The sequence below is a fragment of the Molothrus aeneus genome, chromosome 2 (assembly GCF_037042795.1).
Source record: "Molothrus aeneus isolate 106 chromosome 2, BPBGC_Maene_1.0, whole genome shotgun sequence".
In the NCBI taxonomy this organism is placed as follows: Eukaryota; Metazoa; Chordata; class Aves; order Passeriformes; family Icteridae; genus Molothrus; species Molothrus aeneus.
The window spans coordinates 83,081,664-83,106,633 of NC_089647.1; positions in this window are offsets into that span (position 1 = coordinate 83,081,664).

Here is a 24,970-nt window from a genome sequence, read left to right on the forward strand (position 1 = left end):
TTGCTTAGACACAGGTAGGTAATAAGTGCTGGCTGAACTCTCCTGGATTATAAAAACAGATGTAATAGATATAATACATGTGCTCCTTACACCCTTCTGGACCAGCAGGTAGATGTCAGCTGGGGTAAACTGGGACAACCCAGCTGCCACCAGATGATTGTTTGTGGGCTTATGAATGAAATGCTAAAGCTTCATGAGTTAAAATGCACACTTAGGAACATGTTTCCCATGTAGACACCAATACATGAAGACAGATCCTCATCTGATCTCTGAATCTCATTCTGAGGGCCCCGTGCAAAAATCTCATACGCCCTCAGACACCTCAAATACCCTGGGCACACATGGGCAGGCCAGTGAACAGAGCTTTCTGTGTCTGATTGCAGAGATTTTCATCCCAGGAGCATTGGTGAGATGTGAGGCAGACTTCTGGAAAAGGTTATAAACAGTAGAGACTACACAGGCATGGCAGTTCTGTTTGAGAAACTTGTGTTGCCAGCACTTTGCAAAATGTAATTACACCATATCCATATGCTTTAGCAGAGAATCAGGGGACCACTACTGTGCTCTGAAGGACAGTCTTACATCTTTAATCGTTCTGAGATGTCGGCATTAATGACCTGTCTTCTAATCAAGGATGCTATGGTACTGCATTTCACACATAAAACCCAAGTGTACAAATTCATTCAACTGGCTTTAATTTGAAATATGGGCATTAGCAGTTGTACAAATTGTTACAGACTTATCATTTTTATGATGTGTCTGTTGGTATGGCCAATATTTTTTTTGCTTCATCACCTACACTTAAATCTTCCTTGCCTTTGGATGCTGTGCATGTGCAATGTGTAATAAAGAAACTGAATTACCTCTCACCCCTGGAGAAGGTGATCCCTGAGAATCTGCACAGTGGCTATTGGTAGGCAGTACACATGATTTGCATTGTCGCTGCCTGCACCCTGCTTGACCTACATATGAATACTGCAATTCACCTAATCCCTCTTGCTTGCCCAAACAGCTGCAATATAAAAAAGTATGATAATTGCTGCTGCTACCTGTCACAGGCATAGCATCATACCATAATACTCATGAGAGTTTGTGCAAAATGCTGATCAACTGGCAAGAAAATTAAAGAGTTAATAAAATCAGAACCATGATTTTTCACTACCTGAAGATGTAAGAAATAAAGGAGAGATTTTCTTTTGGCAATAAATCAGCTCCCACCCTCCTTTTGTTTGTTATTACAGTCATGGTTCAAAGCCCTCTACAAAAACAAGGTCCCACTTTATTATAGGACAGTCAGGTTCAGAGCACAGCTTGCAATAAAGAAATTAGCAAACCAGAAGCTGCAATTCTGTAAAAACACTCAAAAACGAAGAGGATTTAAAGTGACAAGATCCAATTAAATTTAATTACCCAAGCTGTATTTTCATTTTAACTGACACTTTTTATTAAGGAGCCACATGCACTAAAGCTAGAAACCTGGGCCAAATTGCATCCCAGTAATACAGTTATCTTATGCAAAATTCTTAGTATCTAATTTTCTAAAATGAAATTAGAGACATGGGGTTTGTAAAAGGTTCTCTTTGTCTGATACTATAAGATGCTGTTTGCAATGTACCTACACTACTGTATATCTATGCTACAGTAACACCTGATGTACCTAATAAAACTTATTATTGTGAAAGAGTTTTAGTACACCTTTATTATTTTTTTAATATGGAAGTATTTGCTATAAACCAGGGATTTACCCATGTCAGTATAAATCAGAGATTAAACATCAAGGTTAATAACTTCAAATCTAAAACTCTTGAAAACTGAAGCATAAAGTCTGTGACTTTGACAAGAGAAAATTCTTTTTGAATCTTTTAATTTTAGGCTTAAACAGGCCTATAAATCTGGACCAAATGCGTGCATGGACCAAATGCATGCAGGTTTTACTGTCATTTTTTTTTGTCCCCATGGCAGAAAATACCAAAGAAGGGCTGCAGAGAACAAACCACTGCAAGACACTAAGTTGTTTCCATTCTTCTGATTTTAAAAAATATGTAGCAAAAATTTAGAAAAAATAAATTGAAAAGCAGCTGATGACTCATTAAACTAATAAGAAAACAAGAGAAGGGACACATCTATTTAAGAAGGTCAAGCCAGTGGGAACAGCCTACCTTGAGGCCTTTAGCATGAGGCTTTAACAAACACGTGAGATTGCACAGTGGCCCTTCCCTCCCAAGGGTTGAGCAGGATGTGCCAATGCCTTTGGAGGCTGTGAGTGGAAATATCACTGGAGTCAGCACCTCAGTGCCACCATCGTGCCCACAGGCAGCCCTCACAAGGAGTAGCATTAACACTCCCCCAGGAGCAGGGGAAATGGGGGAGCACACTCTGCTCCTCTCCCTTTCCTTGGCTGGATCATCATTCTGGAGAGAGGAGAGGAGAGGAGAGGAGAGGAGAGGAGAGGAGAGGAGAGGAGAGGAGAGGAGAGGAGAGGAGAGGAGAGGAGAGGAGAGGAGAGGAGAGGAGAGGAGAGGAGAGGAGAGGAGAGGAGAGGAGAGGAGAGGAGAGGAGAGGAGAGGAGAGGAGAGGAGAGGAGAGGAGAGGAGAGAGGAGAGATTCTGTACTGCCAGGTTTCAGAGGAAAAGTGCTTTCCCACATGAGCTGTCTCCCTTACAGGTATGCATATGGCATTACCAAGAGCATTACCACAAAATGCATTTGAGAAAGTGAAGCTGGCTTCCTTTTCTGTCAAGTACTGCTGCTAAAAATCTCAGGTTTCTGAGCGGAAGAGGGCTGTGGCTTTGTTTTGGTAAGGGAGAAAGGAGAGAAAGAGACTGGGATAGAGTCCCAGTCTCTTTTATTTTTAAAGTGTGAAAATAAAGGATGCAATTACCTCATGGGAGTAAATTCAGAGCCAAAAAATGATCTGTAAACTATTTTGAGAGTGGAATGAGGTGTAGCCAAAGTTGCATGTTTCTCCATGCAAAGTTTCAGTATCATTCCCCTTTATAATTTTTCAGTTTAATTTCCTGTGAAAACAGTAAAGAATGTGGGTATTAACACCTACCAGACCAAACAAGGTGGCAGACCTGTTGCAGTAAGCCCAGGAGTGTCACAAAGATGATCAGATGGCTGGAACACCTCTGCTGTGAAGTCAGGCTGAGAGTTGGAGTTCTTCAGACCGGAGAAGAGAAGGCTCTGGGAGACAACATTCTTCTTGTACCTAAAGGGGGTTCACATAAAAGCTGGAGATGGAATTTTAAAAGGGCATGTATTGATACAACAGGTATTGAACTGAGAGAGTTCTAAACCTACCTGTTTAGATTAGATATAAGGGAAAAATTCTTTACCATGAAGGCATTGAGGCATTGGAAAAGGTTTCCCAGAGAGGCTGTGGGTGTCCCATCCCTGAAAGTGATAAAGGCCAGGTTGGATGAGGCTTTGAGCAACCTGGTCTAGTGGAAGGCATGATTCTCTGATGCTGTTAATACCTTACTGTTCTCTTCTACTCACATTAGGCCAGAGGAGTAGAGTTACCATAAGAATTGCATCATCTATTTTAACAACTTTATATTAAATAGCACATTTGAAAAAAAGCAGAGCCACACACATATTCCCCCCAAAAGTGAATAGTTTCCTTGATGCAATAATGTCATATGAGTAAGTTATGGGGATTGGAATGAATTGGAACGAATTGAAATGACATTTTCATACTGTCACTTTCATCTTGCGTCTGTGCACAATAGCCACAAAGCCGAGTGGTCGAGTGGTTCATCAGTGGTTCTTCAGTGACAAGAACTCGTAACCTCTTACATGAAATTTTATCCTGTAAAGGACACTAGACCAAAGGAAAATGGTGCCATAAAGAAAATAAATCCCAATTTCCATGAGCTACTCTGGCTGTGTTCCTATACTTGAATTTTAAATGTTTAGGCCTAAGATTGGTTTCCCTTGGAGAAAAAAGAAATTTATGTGCCCATATATTCCAAATATGAGTATTCACAGCTAATTTAACAAACCTCTTCCCCCAGTAATAGAAATATAGCGATGGTCAGAAAAATTTCAGTGAAGAGCCACAGAGCTCACACAGGTAAGTTAGCTGATGGCACCAAGGGGACCATACAGTTAGCACCTGTGCTGTCTGACTCTTCCCTCCTATCCTGAATAGCTGTTATACACTCCTAAGGGCTGCCTAGAGTCCAGAGAAAGTTTCAAAATGTCCTTCAGCATGACTCTGCTGGATTCAGTAACAAACCCCAAAACCACCACACGATGTGTACATCAAAGGTCCTTTGTCAAACACATTCCTTTCCTTCCTCCTTTCCCATCAAAAATAATGAGGAAAGAAACTGTTTAAAGAAGAATGCAAACAGATCACTATAATTTTTTTTTTAAAGTCAACTCCCCACTTAGTGTGGCTAAGCCCACTTCCTATGCATGGTTATGAACTGTATGTGAACTCACTTGTGCCTCATGCCCACGTTTGTGTGACCCCAGTTCCTCTGAGATACACTTCCACAGTGCATCATAGGACAGTTGGGCAATGGGGCAGAGTCTTCACCTTCCTGGGATAAATTCACTTTCATTCAGCTCTCAAATCCCAGGAACCCTGAGCAAAATGTGATTGGCCTCTCCCTGTCCAGGCAATACAGAAATTCAAACACAGGATACATCAATTCATTTGTTAATTATAAAAAGACTACAAACATGAGTAATTTTGACACATGATTCCTTCTAAAGATAAATTGTTATAGTCTACCCTCAGTAGCCCTTTGCCGTAAACAAGACAGCCTAACTCAGATCCTTGGAAGCCCAGTCCTACTCCTGAGAAGGACAGGGGACGTGCTCACAGTGATGTCAGTGGGTATCTGGGGTGTCAGCTTCACATTCAGAGAGTAATAAAGACAAATAGAATCTGATTAACATTCAAGATGACTAATTGTAAAATACCTTCTGCTTTACTACCAGTCTTTTCTAAAAGAAGCAATAATGCAAAAACAAACAAAAAATTGTTTTCCTTACATAAAGCATTAATTTTTCTAACCTTTTATCATTTTCTTATTGTTTCTGTCACTTTGGATATGTTTCCACCTTCAAACAGGCATTAAATATGAACATTATAGGACATACAGGATAACTAAAAAGCTTCTTGTTCTTCCAGTTGAGGGATATTTACTGATGTGATAAACCAGTTTAATCAAGATATCAAACGTCAAGCAGACTGTGAGAAAAAAAAAAGGACAAACTATTATACAAGTCATGTACATATTAATTTTTTAACTTCTAATTACCTGCTGAAAGACAATTTCTTATATTACCATTCAAAATCCTTTAAAGTCACCCATTTAAGAACGATGCCTCAAGAAAAAAAAATCTGAATTTAGCCCATAGCCACATATTTGTTTAGAAGGCTGAATGACTGCAGGGGGAAAGCCCACCCAGCATCCAGTCACAGGCATGTGTTGAGTGGCTCCAAAGCCACTTTGGGGTGAGCAAACAAATCGTGTAATTCTATCGTGTGCTGATTCAAAAGTAAATGCTGAGCAGACTCAGTGGGCTCTGTTTGGCTGTGGAGGGTGTCTCGTTTCTAGCACCAGGGAGAATTAACAGGTTTGTAGTAATTTCCATGCTAGTCTGTAGAAACAACTATAGAAGTCTATGGAAGGTATTCATTAAGATTGAAAATGGGGGAAACAGCTTCTCTTGGATGAATGAAAATATGTCGTTTAGCTGGCTGGTAAGCTTTGCTCGTAAGTTCTGAGTTAAATCAGTCTTCAGATTTGATGTCAGGAGAATATTTCCCCAAGTTCCAGGCCTGGCTGTGCTTGCTGGGAGGCTCTTCTTTCTCCATGGCATAATCTAGGAGGATTTTTAACATGTCCCAAGCCATCAAAGGATTCTGGGATTTGATGACGGTCTTGGTCTCTCCTGCTCTCTACATGAGATGCACTTTTTTGTGAAGCTTCATCATTTCCTAAAGAACTAGGTCTGCACTGAGATGCTGAAAGTGGCAACAGAATCAAAGCTTCCATTCATGTCTCAGGCTGGGTCTCACATTTCAAACATAGAACATGACAATTTAGTTTTACTATTGTTTGTGTTCTGCTTCATTAATCTCCATGACAAACTTCAGTCTCCAAGTTGATCACCTTGTATCTACAAATTTTATTGCATCTGTATATTCATGCATGCATGTAGAATCAGTCAGAATGAAAAATATACACAAAGTTAGTGTGACTAAAGAGTGCTGGAAGAAGGTCTAAACAAATGCCAACAGTTCATCAAGCAAAGCAGGACTGGGAGAAAATCCAGAGACACCATTTGTGTGCCTGGTTAAGCTATATTGTTATGCTCTGTCCTCCTTTAGTACACCCCCACCTTTTGTACTAATCTTCCCTACATCTGTTGCCAGCCAGGCCAAGCTCAAACAGCAGTGTCAATTCCAGGGTCAGAGAGGTCAACGGTGACACCCGATTTAAGTGTTATTCACTCTGATGCTGTGACAAGACAGATACAGCGTGGCCTGACTAAAGTGATGTATGTTAAATTTGTTGCAAATTACTGGCATGATGGATCTATTGATGACCCATTCCAGCTGTCAGGATGTCTCTATCAGTCTCTCAGTTACGCTTTCTCCTGCTGCTCAGCCCCATCCCCCTCTGACTGCTCCCATCAAGCACAGGGTTGCTTCATAGTCCCTGAGAAACTCAGGGTGCAGAGCACAGGGAAACAGAGCATCAGCATCTGCTTGAACCTGAGGAGCATTGAAAGTCAACTCATGAGGGATAAAAGTTTGGTGGTTTATAGACTTGAGTCATTGTGCAAGTTTGCATCACCTTAAGATCTATTTGAAAAACATTTGTTAATAATAGGTTTTCAAGTTAACTCCTGTTTTCATGCAAAGTGTTGAAAACACAACAATTTCAGCTATTGCTTGAAGTATCTCACTCATGTGAGAAATTCTCTGAGAGGGAACAAGTCCTCCTTTTATCTTTTGCTCTCAAGCAGAGATATAACTGTTCCAGGTTCTCTAGAGTAGAAAGTGGAAGAGCAGGGAAAGGCAGACAGAGACTACTCAGAATGTTCCCTTCCTACTGCTCCCTTCCTTTCACAGAGAAGCAATATCCAACTTCTCTGGCAAGTACTAGTACTATGGCCATGGGAGGGAAGGACAGGAGCCACTTTAGAGCAGGGTCCTTGAAGAATCCCAGCTTTCCTGCTGCCCAGGGTGGCTGAGACTCTCCAGTTTGTGCCCTGTGGGAAACAAGGCGTGTGTGGGAAGCCAGGTCTGACTTTTGTCTTTGCAATGCTGGGGTCTGAGAAAGGCACAGAAGTCTGATCTAGTGAAATTGAGTGAAAACTGATGGAAACCAAACTGTCTTAAGTATAATAGATCATTTCTACTTTCAAACCAATGTCTGTCCTAGAAGTGCCTGCTCCTGGGCAGGTGCAGTGATTACAGAGGTACAGCCCTTCCATACATTTTAGCCCAGGTAGGTAAAGCCCTAGTTGTGATGATAAACAATATCCCATTTCATAATTACATTGAAGGAGCATCTTATGCAAATTTCTTCTGTTTAAAGCACTTTTTTTGCATTAGCTCCTCTGTAGCTCTGAGGCGTGCTAAGTTGTTGGTTTTTTTTCTAATTATTATTGCTTTCTACTGCTTCTGCGCCTTTTGTTCTTTCATTCTGACCTACAGATTTTCATTCTTTAGTTTAATGTTGCAGAGTAATTTTTAATAGCAGGAAGTTTTTTCACATGTAAAGGAAGAACACAAGTTAGTTGCAGTCCCTGAATTCTGAACAATTTCCATTGGCAAGAGATGGCCCAGGTGGTTCTGCTCTCTTATTTTCTCTCAGATAATATTAAAAGTCACCCAGCAAACAGGGACATTAAGTGATGCTGAAATGCGGTGCCCAAGCTGGAGAAAATCAGGACAGTTAGTGCACAGGAGAGCATTTGCAAACCTGAAGGTGTTCTCAGAACACACAACTTAGGAAGGACCAGTACTGAACAGAGGGAGTGGAGACAACTGCCTTATTGTGTTCAGCTGAACTTGGATGACCAATATGGCTGTTAGATTTCCAGTCCTACCAGAATCTTCAGCATCTTTCATTGTGACACATATCCGATCTCTTCCATTTTAGTCTGAGTAATCAAAACCATAAAGAACAGAGGAACAGCAAAGAAACATGCATCACATAATTCTAGAATTGGAATAATGTCAGCCAAGGTTGTGGTTCCTTTGTTCATTTTAATCCCTTGTGGCTGTTCATTCATGGCAGAGATGAAACACTAACAATTAGTCAAGACTCTTGAAAAAATTGTAGACCCTTCAGCAATTCAAAAATGCTGATAGAAGCAAAAAGAATTTTGCCTAGCTACATGTGGGTTGAATTCAACTCCAAAATAGTACAGAATCTGTACTTAAATGTTACCCTAGAAGCTTGGAGTGAGCTTTAAAACATCTTACAGGATTATAAATCATTAGGTATGATATCTAGATCTACCCTTCCTTCATCACAAATAGTCACAAAACAGTCACCTGGATAGTCCAGAGCCTGAACAAGAGAGCTTATCCTATCCATAACTTCAGAAGCCTTTGGGTGATATTGAGGAAGCAGAGACAAGAAAGGTTCAAGCACAGTTAAGAATCAGCCTTTCAAATCAGAGTACTCATAATAATTTATCTGAACTGCATAATAATTATAATACTCATAATAATTTATCTGAACTGCACCTCAGCTGGAAAATGGAAAACATGAGGTCCATGGCACTCCTCAACTAGACTACACCAAAATGCTTTAACAGCACGCAGTAAGAAACACTGGCTGAGAAGGAATCATACAGTCATATAAAGACTTGGATTGGAAGGGACCTTAAAGATCATCTAAGTCAAACCCCCCTGTCAAGAGCAGGGAAGCCATTCACTAGATCAGGTTGGTCAGGGTCCCATCCAGCCTGGCCTTAAAAACTTCCAGGGATGGGGCATCCACAACTTCTCTGGGCAACCTGTTCCTGTGCCTCACTTACCTCTAAGAATTTTTTTTTTTTAATATCTGATCTAAATTTCTCTTCCTTTAGTTTAAAAGTTTTCCCCTTTGTCCACACCTTATCAGCAAGACTGTCAGCATTAGCTGTGAGGTCTCTCTGCTCTGCTTCTTCCAAGAGGCTTAATTAAATTATCTCTTAAATTAAAGAATTTTTCCTTATCTCTAAGTTTCTTGGAGGCACTGGCCAAGATTAAAATATAATGTTTAAGTTGCCAGATAAGGAGGCTGTCTGCACCACTCTTTACCCATTTTTAGCACACTCTTAGCAGCCATCCCAACTCCAAGGAATAATAGGAGATCTAATCACCATGGCAAAGCTCATCACCTTCCATTCCAAAGGCAAGGCACATTTTAAGGCATCATCTCTGATAAAATAAGCAGAACACTTTTATGCATACACTTTTTTAAAGCCTTTGAATGTATCTCCCAAAGGCAGCTCTCTTTTAGGGAAGAAGATTTCAACACAGAATAGATGATCACCATGTTGACTCATGCTATGCTTCAAACACTAAAATTCTATAGTGAAGCTGGATAAATATATGTAAACTACTTAATTGCTGTAAAAATTGGAAACCCTATTTGGAGAACTAATGAACCTGGTATAGAAAACAAAAATACTTCAGGTAAAAGTGGAGTCTTTTCTCCTTACCTGTGAGTCCATTTCCAGTCTAGGCGATAGAAACACTCAGGTTTTCTCTCTCTTGGCTGGAAAATGCATTCAATATGTTTAGGTACACATGCACAGAACATCCAGTATGCATTCTCATGATAGGGTGAGTGATTTGGAATTTAAGTTCTTGAGGCAAAGGCAAAAATTGGATCAGAAATCCTTCTTCCTGGGAAGGTTCTAGCCACTAAGCAATTGCTTTGAAATGTTGTATTTCAAAAGTATTAACTATCTTTGCATTTTAAGCTAAAATCTTGCATCAAATTTCTCAAGGGAATTAAATGACAGAGATTGTCTCTTTCCTTGGCTTTAATGATGCCTAGTACCAAAATGCTCGCTGGTGTTGAGATCCACAGACAGATTTATAACCATCAATGCACAGGGAAGTTCGTGGTCAAAGACCACAGTGTGTTTGATATAGAGGCACTTACACTCTTAGAGCAAAAGCAGGGAGAAGGTGTTGAGGATAGCCATTTTGAAAGTAAATATGTACAATTAGTTTGAATCCCTTTGTATGCAACCCTCATTTTCTGAAAACTAACAAGATCAAAGCCTAAGGTGATATGACTTCAGACACCAAGTACATTTTTAACTCCAGGCAAAACTGCTGTCATCCCCATGAGTTTGGCATCTTCTTTCTTTTCTTTCTTTCATACTTCTTTTCTTTCAGTGATTCACTCTTTCAGACTTCCATACTTTAGCTCTTTCTTTCTCTTCCTTATTATTTTCCTCTCTATTTCTCTTCTCTTCTCTTCTCTTCTCTTCTCTTCTCTTCTCTTCTCTTCTCTTCTCTTCTCTTCTCTTCTCTTCTCTTCTCTTCTCTTTCTCTTCTCTCTAAAGCTTTTCAGCCATAAGCAGGAAAGACACAAACATCTGTGGAACTGTGACCTAATAATACAAAATCTCTAATTTGTCTTGGAATGGACAGACCTTTAAGTGAGTGCACTTGCAGGCAGTGAAAAAAAACTCTGGAATGGAAAAACACAGACAACTATGATATCATACCTTACTGCTTGCTATTCAGAGAGGAAGAAAAGGCTATATGTTTTCTAGATGCTATAACTCAACAAGAAAATCATGTATGGATATGTTATTGTAATTGAAGTTTTTTATTATGTTAATACATTTTTCATTGTATTGGACAAATCTATGTCTCTAATATAATCCAGAAGGTATCCAAATATGAAAGCAAATCCTGGCTAAAATGATCCAAATTCCTTTAAGCTTATTATAGTAGTCATATTTCTGACATATTTCTATTTATGTTAACACCCTTTATTTATATATTACATTAGCAAAAACCCACGAAAATGTGATAAGAAAATTACATATGCAGTATGCACATTGTTAATAAGATTCATCAAATTACTAGTTTGAGAAACAATTTTTCAGCTATAAAATGAGTAAAAATTGCAAGATAACTTCTAATAGTTTGACCTCTTGCAGTTCTGGTACTCATCATCTCCTGCACAAGACTACCTGCAGATAAACTCCTGAGACCAAATAACATAGCTACAGGAGACTGAAGTACTGAAGGGATGTAAAAGTGCTGACAACAAATGTCATGTGCCATCAGTAATTCCAGGGAATTCATCATTTTTCATTGCTATGCTTTCAGCATAGCATTTCTTCCAAGTTGTATGACCACATCTTGAGAACTCCAGGTTAGACCTACTGACCACTTCTACGTATCTCTGACCAGTATCTCTGTACCACTTACAGACAGTAGGAACTGTGTCCTGATACGGGTGCTCTGAAGAATTTCCTCAATGTTCAGAGAATCAAGTATGTTCCCACATCTACAGAACAGGGCTGCAGAAATAACAACTTTAAACTATTGCGATTAAACCTTTCAAAAGTCTTTCCAAACAGCGATGTAATGATGATCAGATTAAAATCCATCATGTAATAATAATAGGTAATGAATAATATATCTTGATTACAACTCATCTCAGGCCAATTATCACTAAAACAGATATGAACAAAACAAGCCAGATGGTCTGTTAAAGAATGTCCATAAATATCCCAGCCACGCACCCTCTGGCATAAAGTGCCAAGATCTGCTTCCACTATTCTCAGCAGGGAGCACCATTCTCCAAAAATAATCTCTCTAAGCAGTTTGTTGAAACCAAAGTCCTTATTTGAAGGATAAAGTACAGCATAAAAGGGTTTTTTAGGAAATGAAGTTGGAATCATATAGAAATATAAATGCAGGTAAGTCCTGTGGTAGAGCATCTCTCAGATATGAGGAATCCATACCGTGTCCCCTCTTTGTGACTCTGACGCTAAGCCTCCAAGATAAAATAAACTTCCTACAAAATGGCTCAGTAACAAACAAAAAATGATTGTGTATGGAACCACTCAAGCTATAACAAGACTAATCCAATGTGCACTGCTTACATTGCTGAGAAGTTTGGAATCTTTTTTCTTTGTCTTTCCTTGGGGCTTCTCCATGTGCTGTAACTTCTCTATGCATGGAGAGTATAGTTAGTATTTTCATTTGCTGCCTAAGTAGCAAATTACCCTGTAAACAGCCCACAAGAGCTGGTCTGTAATTGAATTGTAACTGTTGACTTTAGACATTTGGTATATTTGCTGCAAGAAGTAAATTTTCAAAACTTCATCTTGATGCAGTCAGACAAAATGAAAGGTAATATTCTTTATCTGCCACAGATTGCTGCAGATGAACTGCTTTCATATGAGCTTAAATAAGATTTAGTGTATTCCATCCTTCAGCTGGCCACAATTGAAAGTGATCAGGATCAATATAGCTGCCCCTGAATGCAGCCCAGTATTGTGCATTACAATAGAGGAAATGGCTGTATTCAAAATTTTCCTGTGTCAAATTAATTTCCATGTTATCTCCAAATTCAATTAGATGGGAACCCCGTGTAACTAAAAAAGTGTCTGACATCCCTTAGTGACAAATTACGGTGCTTAGTGTGCATATCAAGGTGAAGTGTTGAGCCTTGCTAATCTTCTCACTAATTCTCAATTACCGTAAAATGAAGCCATAAATCACACAGACAGGGGATCGATGGAAATGTTGTTTTCAGGGTGATTGGCAGCCTCCCCAAAGGTTTTCTGTAAGTTGGTTTAAGGTTACCATTCTCTAAGGGGAGGGATGAGGTAGTCTTGCTCAATCTCTATGATATAGGCCCACAGGCCTTTTGGGGATAGTGGGGAGGGACAGCACCAATTTCAGCCCATCAGACATCCAATTTTTCTCCTTTTCATACCTGCTGTAGTAAATGAGAAACAAATTAAATTTCACTCCACTATCTCCACAGAAACCATTTAAATTTTTCATGGAAACTAAATTGTCCCTAGACAAATAGCCCCCTGATTCTATGAAAATATACTGGAGCGCTGGGGACAGAAATAAATTTGTGTCACTCTGGATATGCCATTCTCTGTAATGTCATTCACGGCCGGCCAATAAATGAGTCCCTCCCGGAACACAATGGTAAAGCCTTGTGCTCTGGTGGATTTGCATTGTTCCCCCACTCTGGAGCGGTCTAATATTCTTCCTGTTATTAATTTGCAGCCTAGGTTTTACATTCATGAGGCCAAGATTGAAATGTAAATGAGGCACAAAATAAGTAGTCAGCAGTAGCCCTGGCCGAGCAGCCTGTGTCATAGACTCATGGACTTACATGAAAATAGTTATCACTCAGAGAGATTAGCAGCTCAGAACATCAATCACTGCTGCAAGGAAACAATGAATAAAATCGCCCCGACACGAGGAAGGAAATTACCAAAGCTTTAAAGTGGAAAGGGAATATGTAATACTGCTACCTGTTGTTGAAGCACTAAGGCTGTAATAAAAGAAGCTGGGCTCCTTCCCTCTCTCTCTCTTTCTATCTCTCCCCCTCCCCTGTTCCTGTTGATAGCTGATATTTAAATTGTGCCATTTTTCTCATCTCAATTTATCTATTAAATGAGCTGCAGTTCCTTGGCCAGAGGTGTACGATACTTCACATTGCACTCAAATGAAACCCACAGTTTGAGTCTGAACCCGCTTTAAAATGATGACACCCTATACATCATCCAATCTCTTGGCAAGCAAATAGATATATAAGGCCTGAGTCCTCAGGTTTCAGGGAGGCTCAGAGGATGCCAGATGTCAAGCTAGCAGACAAAGGTGTCTTTAGTTTACCTTTGTGCTTTCCTAATTCTCAGATGGTGCAAAAGTGGTGCAAGACAATGCAAGTAGGGGAGTCTAAGGCCAGCCCTTCCTCAACAACATCTGAAGAAGCTCTCCTAGGACCTATCATTAACCAGAACTTGGAAAAGATTCAGCTAATTCTCCTTTACATCAGCAACTTTGATCACCCTCATCAGAAGGGGAAGCATTGCATTACCTGTTCGACTTTTTTCCTTGAGTATTCTCGGTATTCATTAAATGCAAAACACTATTCCGTCTACCACAATTAGTTTTGCCTTCCTCTGAGGAAACGTGCCTGATTCTTACGCCTGAACAGCAAGAACATCTTCTCATAGCGTTTGTTCTTTAGACAACAGAAATAAAGCGACATTTTACTCAAAGCAAGCCAATTTTTGGTCTAAATTTTCATTCCCCAAAATTTAGACTTTCAACCACAAAAATAGCTATAAAAATGTGTCCTAGGAAGATGACTTATAAGAAAATGCCAAAATAAACTATAGCTCTTCCTATTCTGATGTAGCTTGTAAATGTCTTTGGTCACAAGACTGCAGTGGATGTATCTCTCTGACCTGTTTCCCAAGGATACTGGACTCCTTCTCATGGGTCTGCCTTCAAAAACCCTGGTTTTGGGGAGAATTATTAAGCAAGAAATGGTTCAGTCTGGGTATGCTTTCTGTTGTCTTATAACTCTTAAGACTGTTTAAAAATATATCAAATTTCAAACAGTTAAAAATATAATACCCCCCTTTTAAAGCAATTTGATTTGGGATTTAAGAAAAATTATTTAAAACTTACCTATCCCATTCCATGTGACACCTTTCATTTAAGATGTAAACGCTTTTCATACAAAAATACCAAGAGACTCTGAAAAGCTTTATATTTTGATACCAGTCTTAAAAAAGGTAAACCCAGTCTTAAAAAATTTGTGTAAGCAACTGGCAATGATAGTAAGATTGGAAACTAAATCTCCATTTTCTGTGCAAAACAGTAGATCATGCTGCCTTCAGAAACCAGCTTTCCATTCCATTCCTTATCAGGAGGAAGAAAAAACTAATGCATGTAAGATATTGAAATAACCTAGTAAAAAAATATTCTGTGTTAGGTGAATGATATAATGAATATTTCTTATTATATGGACAATGGACATTTTGGTCAAATAATCCCTGGGGAATCAGAACTGAGCTGAACAAAGTACTAGCACATCAGAGCTATTGCATATCAGAGAAAGCAACACTATCTCAAAAAGCTACTTTTTTCACAATAGAGATACTACCATTTTTCATTGAATGTTCATTTTTAAAAGCTCAATACAGCCCGAGTGAGTTTTGAACAATAATGTGTGGGAATGTGATCAGTAACTTTATTCTGTTTCTTTCTGCAGAAGTTCACTAAGGATAATGCAAACAGCTAAGAAAAGGAACTTGAAATTTAGGAGAAGCAAAGAGACAAATAAAATCAGATGTTCAGCTGTCTATTAAAATGTTCTTTTGAGAGGTCAAGAAATTGATTATGGGTGAGATTGCAGAAGATATTGAATCTTAAACTGCTTTGGTCTTTTTTTTTTGCTTAAAAAGACAAAGTCAGACCCAACTTGTTACTGAGCTTTAGAGCCCAGCAGCAGTGTGCAATTTCTGGCTAAGGAGCAGGAGGAGCACGACTCATATGGTTCCCACAGCAGGCAGCAGCTTCTGCTCTCAAACCCCTCCTCTTTTCCTCGTGTTGTCATTGTCTTCACTCTTAGTGTCTCAGAATATCTTTTTAATTGCTTATCAAATGGATAGTTATTGTATCATAAAATCTTCAAAGCCATTTCCCAGTCCCATTCAGTTGTGGAGCTGAACTTTTATACAATGATATATCACAATGGATTATGCTAATAAGCTTGTTAATAGCTCCAGCAGTGTTAACTGAACGCATTAAAACAAACTGATCCTTGCAATAGATTGGGAAATGTTTTATAAGGGGCATGTGATCTAAGAGCAGCCATGACAAGGCTAGTAAATAATAGCAGAAACTGGCATGACCAAAGAAATGCTCACCTAAATTATTTATATGTTAATCAAAAATACAGTTATTAAGCAATATCATTAGTTCATTACTAATTGGTTTATGGATTTGTGATGAATTACTTATTTGCATGCAAAGTAAACCCTCAGCCTTTTGTTCATCGTTTCTAACCTTCAAATACTTGCAGGTTTTCTTGCTGCAGCGCTCGTCCTTCACTAAAATGATTACATCAGCTTGTCAGAGAAAGTAGATTTTCAAGGTAAAGACATAATTTTCTTCTGAAATGTATGCAATATATTATTGTCATATATTTTTTAAAAGTCATAATATATCAGAATTTCATGCTTGAGAGATATGCAATTAATGCTATACAGTGTATATATTTCCTTACTCTCCACCAAAAATCCTACACTTTGAACATTTATTAGTAGTGGAGACTTGTTTCATTCATATATATCAAGTTGAACTGTCAGGCATATTATTATGGGGAATGTTAAATTCCACCTTAGTGGAATCAGATTGGGGTGAATATAACCAAAGAACTTAAACATGCCTCTGGATGTATAGTGGAACCTCCTAGAGAGGTGACACAGTGATTTTAAGGTGAAGGCGAAGATCAGTCTTTCATTTGGCGCCTGAACTCAATGGAAAATTTCTTAATTATAAGATTTTCAGAACTGCAGTCTCTCATCAGGCTCTTCTTCTCTTTTGTTACCGTCTCTTCCTCATATTCTCATTGCAGCTCCTTCCTGTCATCGCCTCTCTTTTTCTACTTTCATTTCCCTCTGTGCAATGATTTTCTTTCTCAATTATCTCCCCTCCATGCAACACAGTCACCTGTGTTCCCAGCTTGCCCCTGATTTTTTCCAGCATCACTGCTTCAGACTAAAGGAGCTAGACCCAGGAACTATCATTGCATTTTTCTCCCTTTTGAGGTACTTTCCCTGTGAGGAAAAATTAGACTTCCTCTTTCTTTTTCCCTTTCCTTTCCTTTCCTTTCCTTTCCTTTCCTTTCCTTTCCTTTCCTTTCCTTTCCTTTCCTTTCCTTTCCTTTCCTTTCCTTTCCTTTCCTTTCCTTTCCTTTCCTTTCCTTTCCTTTCCCTTTCCCTTTTCTTTTCAAAAATCATGTAAGCCATGAATATAAGTAAATCTTGTCCATCAGCTTGCACACATTCTTTTTTTAAAAAAATCATTTATCTCCCTTAGAATTTAATAAGAATAATTATTTTTATATTTTAAAAATATATTCTTCAAGGAGGTAGGGTTCACTATAAGCCTCCTAGGGATTTTTCACCTGTTATTATTATTAAGTAGAAGTTCCAGATGTGTAAATGCAAATAGGCCCAGCAAGGACCAGCAGTCCAGGATACAAAAACAAGTTGCTGTGAGCAAAAACTAATGCAGATGGAGAACCCTCTTCCAACCAATCTCTCTATGTAATGAACTAACCAAATCTCACCTTTCAAACACACCCTGCAATTGATTTTTATTTCCCTTACAGAAATCTACCTTCTGAATATCTTGGAAACCCTTCTATCAGTTGACCTTCTAGGGTTTTGTCTTTGCAATCACAGGGATTTTAGTGCATTTTCCAGCAGCTGCAGCTTGTTTTTCTTTGGTATTTATCATCTACAATCTGGCTCAGCCCAGCAAGACATGCATCACAGTCTAATCCAAGCAAGTCTCACAAGGACAAGAGAAACCTGACCAAAATTAAAAAGAAAGTGAAAGGTAACACAGAAGAAGACCACCCAAGACAATGAAGAACTTTTAGTGGTGTGATAAAGCAAAATTTTAATTACTGATCATAATTTATTATTGTATAATAATAATAATAATAATAATAATAATAATAATAATAATAATAATAATAATAATAGTAGAAAATATAAAGGGACAGCATAAACAGATGTCGAGAGAGGAATTACAAATATTTCTAGTCCAAAGAAATGAACATAGCATCACACCTTGGTTCAGTACCACACACAAGTAAATATTGCAGATAACTTTGTGCAATTCTCTGTATTTCTATGGTGGAGATCTTATGTCAAAAAAATGTCCAGAGGTGCTCTTTAAATTAATCTTGGATGGCATAAACTATGATGAGGTTCTTTAAATTCCTTATTCCATGCTAAAAGACAAAAAAAAAAGAAAGGATTCCTATTCTTCAAGCAAGTTAGGGCTGTATGAAAAATTAAGTTTCCCACTAACCTCTCACAGCATGAGAAACCCAATGCATACATTGAGTCCCTTCTTTGCTGTTCATATGTTGGAATCTTGACCTTTTGTTCAAGTTGGGCTTTAGCCCTTCTAATTTTTTCTCTGTGAAGCCTCACAACATCTCCATGTAGGAAACACGATTTCTAATTAATGCCAATCCTCAGTTGCATGTGCAAAATTGAGATTGTAACTACCACAGCTCCTGTAAGCACCTAAAGGCCAGCACAACTCAACTACTGCACTAGAATAACTCCTAATCCCCAGCAGTTAACACGAGCCAAATCTGTTTCCTGAGGCAGGGAAGGAGGGCTCAGTCAACAAATAGAAACCCATTCTCTCTCACACTAATGTCTTATAACCCTTGGCGTGCCTTCCTCCATCTAGCTTGACATGCTTTCTTCTATACATAGATTTGTGGAAGGATTCATCTTTAGCCCCATGTCTGGGCTTTGGTTCACCCTGGGCCTCCTAGAAGCTGCCAATCCCAGCATGTGTACCAAAATGTGCCTGGTAGTGGCTTTGGGGACACATCTGTAATGAGCTTTGGGGTGCCAGAACACATGTAGCATGCCCCTCAAATATCCTCAGCCCCTGAAGCCCTGGAGGAGTTTTGGCTGGTGAGCTGTTGTCTCCAGGACATGATGCTTTCTTTCAGGGTGACAGGAGCTCTCCTCAAAGTCTGAAGCTGCTTTCTCTTTGGCTCCTTCCAGGTCTCACCTTCTCTGTTCAGGGAGTCACGTGGCCACTCATCGCTCATGCAAAGAGAGGCATCTCTAGACAGAACCAGTTCACCAGGAGAGAACCTGCTACACTCTGGTATGACTACAGTTAAGGAAAAAACAACAGTCACCAGTAGATGTCTGCCTACAAACAAAGCTGGAATGAAAAGTGAAAGAAATCCCACCTTTTTGTTAGCCTGATTGTCAAAAAAAAAAAAAGCACACAGAAAGAGTCAACTAGCTACAAGGAACAAAGTAAGTGATCTTTTCCCATTATAATCAGGACACAGAGCCTGTGATATCTCTGAGAGCTCAATCTAAATAAGGCCCCATCCTCTCGTCTATTTCACATTATGAATAAAAACATGAAATTAGTTTTATGTCAGAAGAACAACCCTTAAGACACTTGTAACTTATAATTATAATTTCTAAGCTGTTTGGCTTGTCAGTATCAAGGAATTCACAGCCCAAGACTTCCAGGACTTTATAGGCTGAGACGTGCTGTGCTAGCTACTGAAATTAACTATGAATATCTCATCTGCATCCTGATTTATTAACTACAGTGAGAAACAGAAAGTTTAAAAAAGTACTGTATATGCATAGCTTGCTAGAATGGAAGGAGCCACTGGCTGTTCTGCTCCTATTCAATAAACTGCTAGCAGTGGGTAAATGTAGGGATTTCTTCCTGCAAAAATATTCAGTAGTTTTCTTGTAAATAAACACTGAAAAATTTTTACCTTCACCAAAGAGCAGAGCCGGCCAGTGTCAATTTCAGGATTCTGGTGGATTCACTGGTAGCAAAAAATGAAAAGAAAATGTCTTGGGACTCTCTTTGCTATGCAAAACTCCATTCCCTTGTTAGATCTGACTGAAAATGTTAACACTGCCTGTGATGTATTTTGAAAGAAACAATATTTTTTACATACTTTGAATAAGAATTTTTAGAGGGAAGGCTGCCAAAAAAATTTAAAAATCCAAGAACAGAAATCCATTTTAGGTTTTCAGCTTTTACCAAACAACAGCAAAATAAATTTTAAAAAATTAAAATTTCAAAAAATAAAATATTATATCCAAGATATTCCAAGGGCAGGTTTTATCAAAATTTTATTCTTCCAAAAAGTTATTAACTTTTAAGGGGTTCTGATCCATGATTGTACAGATCAGATTCTATTTTCTCCCCAGTTTTGAAATATTTTTACAATAGCAACTCTGAAATTCTGCCCTTTACTACTATTTTAGAGATTTAAGGGGCTTGTCTGTATTTCAGATTTTGTTTGGGGGAGGCAGAGTAGGGGTTTTTTTCTCAAAGTCAGCTGGTTCCATTTTGTAAGTTCCATTTTGCAGTAGCAACCCACCCACCCTGGATACTTAGAAGGCACTAAATGATACAATAGTTTCAGGAAACAAAGGCAAGTGGCAATCATTCTCATCATTTTTAGATGGAAAAATGAGGCAACTAGGCTGGAATAACTTGCCCAGCTTATTGCTCATTGACTACCAATGTCAAGAGGACATATGCCTTTGGTTTCTGGATCCCTGGCACCTTACAACAGGATGCTCTGAGGGGTACTGATCTAATGAAGCTCCCAAATATTCTTTTTTTTTGTTTCTCTCACAGTTTCTTCTGGAATTTGTTTCTTTTTAGCAATTGCCTGTCTTGCTTCTCCCCCTTCCCACCTCTGGGCTTTCATGATGTACCCCTCCACTGTTTGAAATTTTAAAAATTTCCATTGATGAACAATGAAACAAAGGCAAAAAAGAAAAAGAGTCTCCAGAATTTAAAGGGGTCTGATTACATCAGATACATTTAGAAATCACTCCTGATTTTTATTTTGCAAGATCAAAATCCAATAACAATAATTTTCATAATTGAATCACTATTGTGCTACTTATGAGTGCGAAGTTATAATTAGACCCAGGACACTGACATTTATTTTCCTTTTTTATGAACAGAAAATTTCTGAACTTCTAATAGGGCTGGTGTTCAGCCAAACACAAAATGGAATTTGAAATTAAATTTAAAGGAGCAAAGAACCAGATGAGAATGTTCTTGACTCTGGTATTAAAAAAGGCTTTTTGGAGTTTATGCATTCTGGCTGTGACAGCGTTAAATGACTCTTCACAGATATTTGATATATATTGACTGTACCAGATTAAAAGTTAGACTTTATTTGTAGCATAAATCTGGTAGATGAATATGTAATGTACATTCTTCTTTTATCGCAGTCATAGAATATGCTGAAACTTTAACCCCCCAGAATGCTATCTACATATTTCCCTCCATATTTTGTATTCATAGAAATAATCACATTAGTTGTTGGATACCCTTTAGCAACACACTCTTCTTTTAGTAAATAAAAAAGACTGCCACTTTCCATCATTTCACAACACCTAGAAAGACAGTAAAATCTTCAGAGCGATCGCATCTTTCTTTTGCTGGCTCTCATACACGTTCCCCCTAGAGAAGCAGATGTTTGACTTGTCTCATGTAAAAGGCAAAAATTGAGTTACAGCTTCAGATTGCAAGATTTGCAATGTTTGCTACAGTTTATTAATGTTAACCAAATAAAAATGACATTAGTGAAAAAGATCTACATGATATCTCAGAACTCCCAAGATTAGGCCAGATGGTCACTTCTAACTGATATAATCTAGTAAGCTCTGTTGAGAGACAGGCTATTGATTGAATTTCTGCCTTTAAATGCAAGCTCCATATCTGCACATGTCCACAGTGATATCAGTTGCTTAAAATCCAATACAGAGGTGTAGATTGGGAGATGATGTTAGTTGCTACCTATTAAAACTGTCAATTCCATCTGTTGTCTAACACTTTAAAATACTGAGTGTAGTTTTTAATAGATCAGTATTAGATTAAGAGGCCGTATATCAAGGCTCTTACTAGCTGAGAAGTGTGGGTAAATGTGTAATTAAATGACACAATGGAAAAGGAACTCCGTGGGCTGGAACTGGCCCAAATTAGCATCAAGCAGAAAGCAAATGCAGTGATTTAGGATTTCTGCAGGCTGCCAGACTTCCCTAAAAATTAATAATGTGCAGCCCTATTGAAATTATCTTTACAAGCAAGTATATCATGATTAAAACCTGCAAGTGCTGTAAGGCTTATGATTATCCAGCTCCCCATAGTGCACTTCCACAGGTACTTCAGTGACTCTGTACATTTGCCTAACTGCCACGCTCTTATGGCATTCCCAAAAGGGCTGTTTCAGATGGCTGATGACAGCCCTGTCAAAGCCATGTGTCTGGAATGTTGTATCCCTAAAAGACCCCTGTCCCTAAGAATATAGCTGAAAACCACCACTGGGGGTCCTGGGGTTACATATAGGGTGGGGGCTCAACCTGCCTTTCTCTGCAGGTGTGCAGTATCTCAGGGCCCTGGCCTGGTACCAAGGGCAGATAGAGAGGGAGGGTGATGGACAGCCACTGCCAGCATCAACATCCAGCAGCTACGGCTGCTTAAATTTAATCAGAGAGAAAAGATGTCCCTCTTGAGCCCTTTGTACCAGTATGACCACAGGAAAGGGAAGGGAAGGGAGGGAGAGAGAATAAAATTAGGGAATGGATCTTAAATGCAGACACATAGACAGAAGAAATAGCTTGTTTTATAGCTCTTAACATTTGTATGTAGAAGCTAAATGAACATATCCAGCATGTTGGAAGAAAAACAGAAGTCCTCCCCAGAAAGGGCCAGAAGCAAGATTTATATAAAAATCCATGGTTTATTTTTCTCACTACTTTTTTGTTATAATAAGCAAATAATCTCCTAATTATTGACCCAAGCTCAAAATAGAGGAAAAATAGAGGGCCAAAACAGAGGCTAAAACAGAGAAAAAATGTGGGTTTAGTGTTCTTTTTACATCAACTTTCAGAAGACATTTCAGTTTAAGTACGAATTTTCACAGCCACATTATGGTGACCTTTGAAGGATGCAGAACAGGTTCCAAGAGAGGAGTTTGGAAGCAACTTGAAAAATTCTGTTTGCAAACTACTAGTGAAGGATAGTAAAAACAGCTTTATAAATTCCCCGAATACACCACAAGAAGTGTTTTGGATACATAAAGTCTCTTCATGTTATTAACCAGTACAAGGTACATGAAACATTCATGGAAAATTAATGTTAAATGACTACTACAGTATACTCATAGAATACAAACTGTGAATTCAGAAACAATGTATTCCCAGCAGATATGCAATTTGAAGAATTATGCTCATTGCAGATAGAAACAGAGACAATATTGTGTGATGTAGCTGATAAATTAACCAGCAAAGGTCCAGCCTCATGTATCAAATACTCAAAAAAAAAATCTATAGGACCAGAAATATTTCAGGGTAGCATAAATCTACTTAGAATAACAAATTTCTTCAAGGAACCAAAAAGTTGCTATACAGATTATCTACAGAAATAATAAAAATTCAATTAATTGATTATTTAGGCAGTTCTGCTTGCTCCTTACTATCCTAAGTGCAGAAGTTGTCTTCAAGGAAGCATAAGCTTCATGATCTTTTTCTCTAAAGTTTGAAACACTTGAAACACCATAGCAGAACAGAGGTAATAAGCATTTCAAGAGTGGAAAATAGCAATCCTACCCTCACCGTGGCACCCTTTCATGATTCACCAGCATAGCCACTTTGGTGAGATTCTCCCTGAAAGGAATGACACCACCAAAACCAGAACCAACAAAGATTTTTAAAGGTATTTCATAAGAGTTAAACCTTTGTAGCATGAATGGACAGAGAGAGGGACTGGGTATTTCAGCATGCTTTGAACTAAAAGTGCTAATTTTAATTACCATAATGAGCCACTGAAAAATCTTTCTTCATAATCCAGACTTGATCAAACTAAAGGTTAAATATCTTAGATACATTTTAAACTTTTTTTATTAATCCAAATGGTAGAAGAAAAATAGTGACTATAATAAACTGTTCTTTTAAATGAATAATAGGCTTTTTAACTGATGTTCTCAAGTGAGACCAGGAAAAGGAGCAGCTAAATATAAAAAATGTTATTTTAATATAATATATCTCCCTCCATTCTTCAGCAGAAATGGCAATTCACAGAAGGAACTAGCACAACAGCCGAACCAAAGTCATGATAAAATATTAGATCTGCAAGTTAGTGGGTTTGTTTTAGGAAGAAGGTAGTTTTAATGACAGCATAGATGGGAGGAGTCACATAAACATAAGCAACTCAAGTTGAACCTTACCCCATCCCACACATCACATACTTTGGCAGTTTCAAGATTTACACACAGTGCAGACTCCCCTTAGCAATGAGCTTTTGGCTACTCCTTTTCTTTACCCCCAGGACTTCTAAGCAACCAGTTAAACTCATGATTCCTTACAGTGGTTCTGTATTTGTGGCCATGTAGGAATCAAATGCTAATTTTACATAGATAGGAAAACAGTAGAAGACTTACCAAAATAAGATATTAGAGGAATGATGACAATGTAAATCATGAATATGGGATGGGAGAAAAAATTGATCTGATATAGTAAAACTAATTATGATGAACTGCATGCTTATGCACATGCAAACACACATACTTACAAATGGCTGAAAAAACACAAGGTATAGGATGGCAGCAGACCAAGGAAAAGCAAGAGCATTAACATTGCATAAGAGATGATTAAGGGGATAGCATCAAACATATGGAATATTCCCCTGCTAAAATACACAAAGGATTCTATTGCTATTGAATTTTCACCAGCTGCCAACTTGGCTAATACTGTTAGGAGAACACAGGGATGGGACATGCCTCAGACTAACACCAGGGGGAATCAGCTTTGCAGACTGCAGAGTCTCTCCCCAGAACTGTCCCTAACCCACACTCTTCTGCCCTGGTATTTTCCAGCTCCAGCTCAGAGCTGCTATTTCTTTCTTGGAACTGTGCTGGAGATGTAAGTACTGTATCAGAGGAAGAGGACATGGGGGCAAAGAGAAGGATGGAGAGGAAACAGAAAAAAAAAGACAGGGCAGCTGAAGGCTCTTTCCCACTTCCTTCTCACTCCCTTTCTTCTCAGACAAAGTGCAAGTGTTCCAAATCAGACCTTGATAAAGGCTGCAGCATCCAACTGGCCCCATAGATCACATTCTGACCAGCAGGAGACACTGAGTGCAGAGCAGGGT